This window comes from Pinus tabuliformis, chromosome J (genome assembly GCF_031772625.1).
Source record: "Pinus tabuliformis cultivar Carrire ecotype Pingquan chromosome J, CPIR1, whole genome shotgun sequence".
Lineage (NCBI taxonomy): Eukaryota > Viridiplantae > Streptophyta > Pinopsida > Pinales > Pinaceae > Pinus > Pinus tabuliformis.
In genome coordinates this window covers 631,982,149-631,988,579 of record NC_142295.1, presented here as the reverse complement: position 1 = coordinate 631,988,579, position 6,431 = coordinate 631,982,149, and the positions used below count along the sequence as shown (strand labels likewise).

Here is a 6,431-nt window from a genome sequence, read left to right as displayed (position 1 = left end):
TAGGGCCCTAGCAGTTATGGCCTTTGAAAACAACAAGAAATGACTTTTAACCATCTTCTGATAAATTGTATAGTTTCCCAAAAAATCTGGTCTTTTGTTCTCCAAATATTTGGCATCAAAAAATATTTGAAGCAGGCCACCTTTGTAGAAACGCTATACATATGGGCGAAGAAACTTAATCAACTTTGTACTCTGCCTATATTTTTCACTTGGGGAATATGGTTTCTAAGAAACAAGGCTATCTTTAGAGATGATCGGTTATGTATTTTGCTCCATGTTTCAAAGATCATCTCCCATTTCAGCGAATATTTTCCTCTCCGGAAAACAAAATTACAGAGAAGAGTACATATTTCCATTGGGTTTCTTTGATGGAGTAGCTCGAGAGAAGGTTTGTGGAGGAGGGGGCCTAATAAGGATGACAGATAATAGATTAATCCATTTCAGAATTGGTCTTGGTCCTGGAACAAATACCAAAGCAGGATTGATTACGGTTCAGGTGCCCATGACGCTAGCCAAATTAAAAAACATAAAAAATATCCTCATTCTTGGTAATTCAAAATGTGTTATTGATTGGCTGCTAAGAGAGGCTCACCTTGAGGTTCTAAATATAGCAGTGTGGAAACACATAATTGAGGATCTAAAAACTCATTTCCAAGATATTAGATTTCATCACATTTATAGAGAATTAAATAGTACAATAGACAGTCTCTCAAAAAGCGCTCTAGAGTTGGACTTGGACACAATCATATTTGAAGAATTGATTGGTAACGAGGTTCAAGGCTCTCACTCTATTCCTATTGCACTTATAAATTAACTCTTAGTGCCCTGCTTTGGAGTCAAAGATGGTAACAACATCAATTCAGAAGTGAATGGTAACAACATCAATTCAAAAGTAAAGCCTTTAGGCCCAGCATGGAACAACTTGAACTAGAAGAATCTAAGTTTTTTTATAACAAGAGTCTCATTGTTTTTACCTAGACTTACAATTTGTGTTTGTTCTAGTCCTCACAGGTTCAAAAATCTCTAATTTCACTTTAATACTATAGATGAAATTTGTTATTTTTTCTAGAGAGCTAAAAGTTCAACCTTGAGCATAGTCAATGATAATAATTTCAGTAAAAAATCAGAAAATATGTATTGACAAAGCTGAGGTTTTATTTTTATTTTTTATTATTTCAAAGAATTAACAAAAAAGTTATATATATATATATATATATATATATATATATATATATATATATATATATATATATTAATTTTAATTCATCATAATTCTTTTATTATTATTATTATTTTCAAATAATTAATAATAATAATAATAATAATAATAACATTATTATGAATTAAAATTATATATATATATATATATATATATATATATATATATATATATAAAAATTCAGTTTAATTCATTAGAAAGGAATCATAACTCTCTCATGGGTTAACATGTGTTTTCATAGTTTTTTTTATGAAATTTAAATTTGATACATATTAATCAATTTATATTTTATATTTTTATATTGATAAATGTATTTAGTTTGAAATAGAGATTCCAAAATTTTAATTGAATTATTAACAATTATCAAATGGATGGTAGGGATTTAACCCCCATAAAATATTTTAGAATATTCTTCTTTTTTTTCCCAATTGAAGAAATCACCCTTAGGGTCTTAATAGTAATTAGAAATTGTAGATTGAAATTTATCGCAAAAATAATTGTGTCCTCTCTGTATTTTTTAATTAAATTAATTAATAAAACAAAAATTCATATAAAGTGAGTTATGATTTTTCGAACTTATAATATTGATAAATCATTATATTGATATAGATTAAGAATTTCCATAAAACGTCATAATTAAAAAATCTAACTATCTATATATTCTTTTTATAATTAATAATAATAATATAAAATAACAATATAATTTAATTAATTAGTTAATGTTAGATCTAAAACTTTTGTGATCCATAATGTAGATAGATGTCTTTCTGATTAATCACATTATGAGGATTTGGTGGACGGACCAACTAATGTGGTGCATCCTCAGAACAAGGTGAAAAATCAATCAATCTTAAGGAATAAATAGCATGGATGCATCATTGGCGAGAATTAGCAGTTAAAAATTAGCCATTGATAAATTAGTTAATAAAATAAGTAAAATATTATTAATTATTAGAGGTGGAGAGTTATTTATTAAAATAATAGTATATATTTGGTTAAAAATTAATTGTTAAAAATAAAAATAAATAAAATATATTAAAAATAAATAAAAAATAAGAAAAATATTATATATTTATTTAAAAACTAGCGGTTAGAAATAAATAAATATTATATTAATTTTAATAATTAATTAAAGTGTTAAATATTTAGGCCGAAGGCCTTTTTTTTGAATCAGTGAACCTCTCGTTTTCGTCTACACTTCTCATATGCATCTGACATCTGTACACATATTTTTCCTTATCATATGTATCTGACTGACATCTATCTGTACACAAATTTTTACTCACATATGTACACAGATTTTTACTCACCCTTCTGCTCTCCTCTTGACATATGTACACAGATTTTTACTCACCTTTATGCTCTCCCCTTGACATTTGTGCGCATCCTCCAGGCACCAACTCTAAAATGCATCACCCTCCTAAACTGTTGCGCTAAGATGCCTCCGTCTTAACCATGCAACAGAAAAATGTTCCTCCTAAATTGTCGCGCTAAGATGCCTCAGTCTTAACCATGCAACAAAAAAATGTTAACTATCCGCATTAACAGGTTGCGTAGTTAATAATTAACAGGTGCTGACATCAATTCACAACGTTGTCTCCTTCAATCTTTTCTCCTCACCTTCTGCAATTCTTCCTCCTTCCAACACTAAAACCAACAATAATTATTGTTTTTTGACTCCCACTCTACCCACTCTTCCTCCCCTCCATAAGAAGAAGCAGTGACAACACAACTAAGAGCAACAGGAGAATGGAAATTCAGGCACCCAATCTATTTGATAATCCTTAAGAAAAAAAGGCAAAGCGTCAGGGAAAGAACAAGAAAGTGTATGGATATATGGGCCACTATACAACCAAGCTAGGGGACGACCAAGGAGTCACAGTTGGCAGCGACGGAACATCATACAGAGTAGAAGGGGCGCCATTCGAGTTCAAATTCAGCTATACTGAGACCCTTAAGGTGAAGCCTCTGGCCCTCACATAGCCACCCTTCGTTCCTTTTGGGCCACCCACAGTAAACAGGCCATGGACTGGACAAGCACCTCTTCTGAAGAGCAAGAAAATGCCTCCTGAGTTGGATTCCTTCAACCCTCCTCTGCCTGGCAAGAAGGGCGTGAAGTACGTCGAGGCGCCCGACCCTTTTCTCATGGATAACGGCCCCAAATATGATGCCAGGACCCGAGATGAGATACTGGGAGAGCCTTTGTCGAGGAACGAGATTAACGAGCTCGTCGAGAAATGCATTCAGGGAATCGTCAAGTTAATCTTGGAAGGGATGGATTGACACAATATGTTAGAATTGATCCATACTCATTGGAGACGTCGACGAATTTGTAAGATAAAATGCAAAGGTGTTCCAACAATATATATGGGTAATGTTTGCTATCATCTGGAGGAGAAAACCGGTGGAAATATCATTCGTCGTGTTGGTGGAGTAGTATACCTTTTTCGGGGCCGGAACTATAATTTCAAAAACCATCCAGCTTTTCCCTTGATGCATTGGAAGCCTGCAACACCTCCCTATGTGAAGCTGATTGAGCGAGCTCCTGCTGGGATGACAATAAAAGAAGAAAATGCATTACGAAGAAAAGGACGTCCTCTACCACCCATTTGTAAATTAGGAAAAAATTGGTGTCTACTTTAATCTTGTCAAAAATGTCAGAGGCTTTTGAAGAATGTGATCTGGTGCGGATAATTTGCCGAGGAATGAAACCTAGCGATCACAAAAGGATAAGTGCCAAACTTAAGGAACTGGTTCCTTGTGTGTTGTTTTCGTTTGATAAAGATCATATATTAATGTGGAGAAGTAGAGAATACGCACCTAAGAATTCTGAAGAGCGATCCATGGTTTCTTACAAGTCTGCTAGTGAAGTTAGTAGAGATAATTCTAATGATTCTGAAGTCTTTGTTATTCAATCATCTGGTAAGAAATTATTCTTTGGAACTGGGGAATTGACAACCTCTTTAGACTCTAGAGACATGATCACTGAATCACAACATTGTTACATTATCCAAGGATGTTTCTCATGAAGGTGTAATTGTGACTAGTGAACATAACAGATCTTTACAAGAAGAATTGGAAAAGTCATCTTTTTCAGTGCAATGCAAAGAGTTAGTTAAACTGGGTGAAAATGAGGATGCCTTTAAGCAGAAAATAAATGTTCAAACACATAATGGTAATGGCACATATGCTTCCGAAGCATAAACAAGTTTAGAGGAAGACTATTCCAGTCATAGTATGCTATCTATGTCTGGTTTTACATGTACAACACCATTTTCCAAGACTAGAGAAATGTTAAAGGCAAGTGAACTTGAATGTGCCTCAGAGACAATTAAGGTCTAGAAATACCTATCCATCTTTTGAATATGTAGGTTGTGATTCCTCAACCGCTGGTGTTGCTATTATTGCTAATTCCTTGAACACATCATCCAAATCGTTACCTTCTTCAACAACAAGTGTCATCATTTCAAATACTAAAAGTATAGAATGTATCAAGGATGGCAGTGTTCATTTATTATCACAAATTGATGCGAAATAGAAGATGATGCATGAAAGTGATAATTTGTTTGGAAACAAATTGATGCGAAATAGAAGATGATGCATGAAAGTGATAATTTTTTTGGAAACAAAATTTTGGTTGATACATAGGCTAATGGATGCAATAAAATTACTCAAAGCATTGAACTCTTATGGCAGCAGTTAAGAATTTAATAGCTATTAACAAAACAAAAGTTTACCTTTTAATTCATTTGGATTGTTAGTTTAAATCTAACAATCTAGTCGGACAAATCCTCTTCATATTTCGTTATAATTTATATCTTTCACATTAAATAATATAAAATGATAATATTGTTGAAATGATATCTCGTTTATGGTACTTCTAATCGTCTAGATCGTGAGGCTTCTTGATATTTCAATTGGTAGGCCCAGTCAAACTTTCAGGCGCCGACTCGCCCGAATGCAGCGTTTGCAAAATTCAACGAGGATAACATATATTTGCATATTTTAAGGGAAAGATGAAACTTAAAAACCCCTCCCCTTTAAGATTAATGATGCACTAAAGTTTAAGAGAAGCATTACCACACGTCCTACAAATTTGAAGTAGCATAGATGTTATGTTTGAATAACCGAATTTGGATTAAGAGAAGCATTACCACACATCCTACAAATTTGAAGTAGGATAGATGTTCTGTTTGAATAACCGAATTTGGATTGGGCTGAAATGTAGATTCATTCCCAACAATGGTGAACAATAGAGCACCTTTGTCAAAAATCACCCTAGAGAGTAATTGGTACCATTCTCTTGTTAACCCACCAGCATCAATGCCCTCTTCTCCTTGAAAATGCACTGATAGGTGCCCATTAAGATCTTGATTTGAACGCATCCGTAATTGATTATATGAATCTTCCAGCAAATAAGCTCGACGAACAAAAATACATAGTGGTGCAGAGGGAACATGCATATGTTGCTCTCTGATCTTTTGTTGATTATGTTCTTTACAGGTTGCAAAAGCATTATTAGATGGCCAACTCCTAGATGTCTATTTTACCCGATCATTTTACAAGCACATACTTGGTGTGAAAGTTACATATCATGACATTGAGGCTATTGATCCTGGTTATTATAAGAATCTGAAATGGATGCTAGAGGTATGCAGCAGTTTTTGGTGTTGTTATTTCTTTCTAATAGGCTTCTCCTTGCTTCTCTTTTAACTGGAGTTACCATGTGTCTTATGCTCTATGAACAATCCTCATATTAACATAGCATTTTAATTTTCTCTTTTTATTTATTATTCGTTGAACTATTTTGAGCCTCCACAAATGAATTATGTTTAATAAATATCTCGTTGTTGCGCCAATAAGTTTGACCTATGGGGATCCCTTCAACAAATTTTCTATTATAATCCTGCATTGAGCCTTGTTTCGTCCTCCCTTTAAACCCAGATTGATCCCTTTCCAATTTCTGGAGATCAAAACAGTGCTCCAAATATTTGGATCGATCTAATCCAATAGGCTTACGATCTTTAAAAGCGGACTCTAACCCTGTCAAGAAAACAATCCAAAATTTATCACAAAACCTAAACAATCATATTTGCAAAATAAATAAGATTACTCATATAAAAGAGTGACTACAATATTACTCAAAAGCAAATATATTGGTAGAAATTGAATTCTCATAGCCATAGTTTGCAAATATATTGGTAAAGATTGA

General features: G+C 33.2%; 1 pseudogene; it reads left to right on the top strand.

The window, feature by feature from the left end:
• The first annotated feature begins 415 nt into the window (after positions 1 to 415).
• Positions 416 to 4,423, top strand: LOC149228528 (CRS2-associated factor 2, chloroplastic pseudogene; annotated as a pseudogene).
• Positions 4,424 to 6,431: the final 2,008 nt, after the last annotated feature.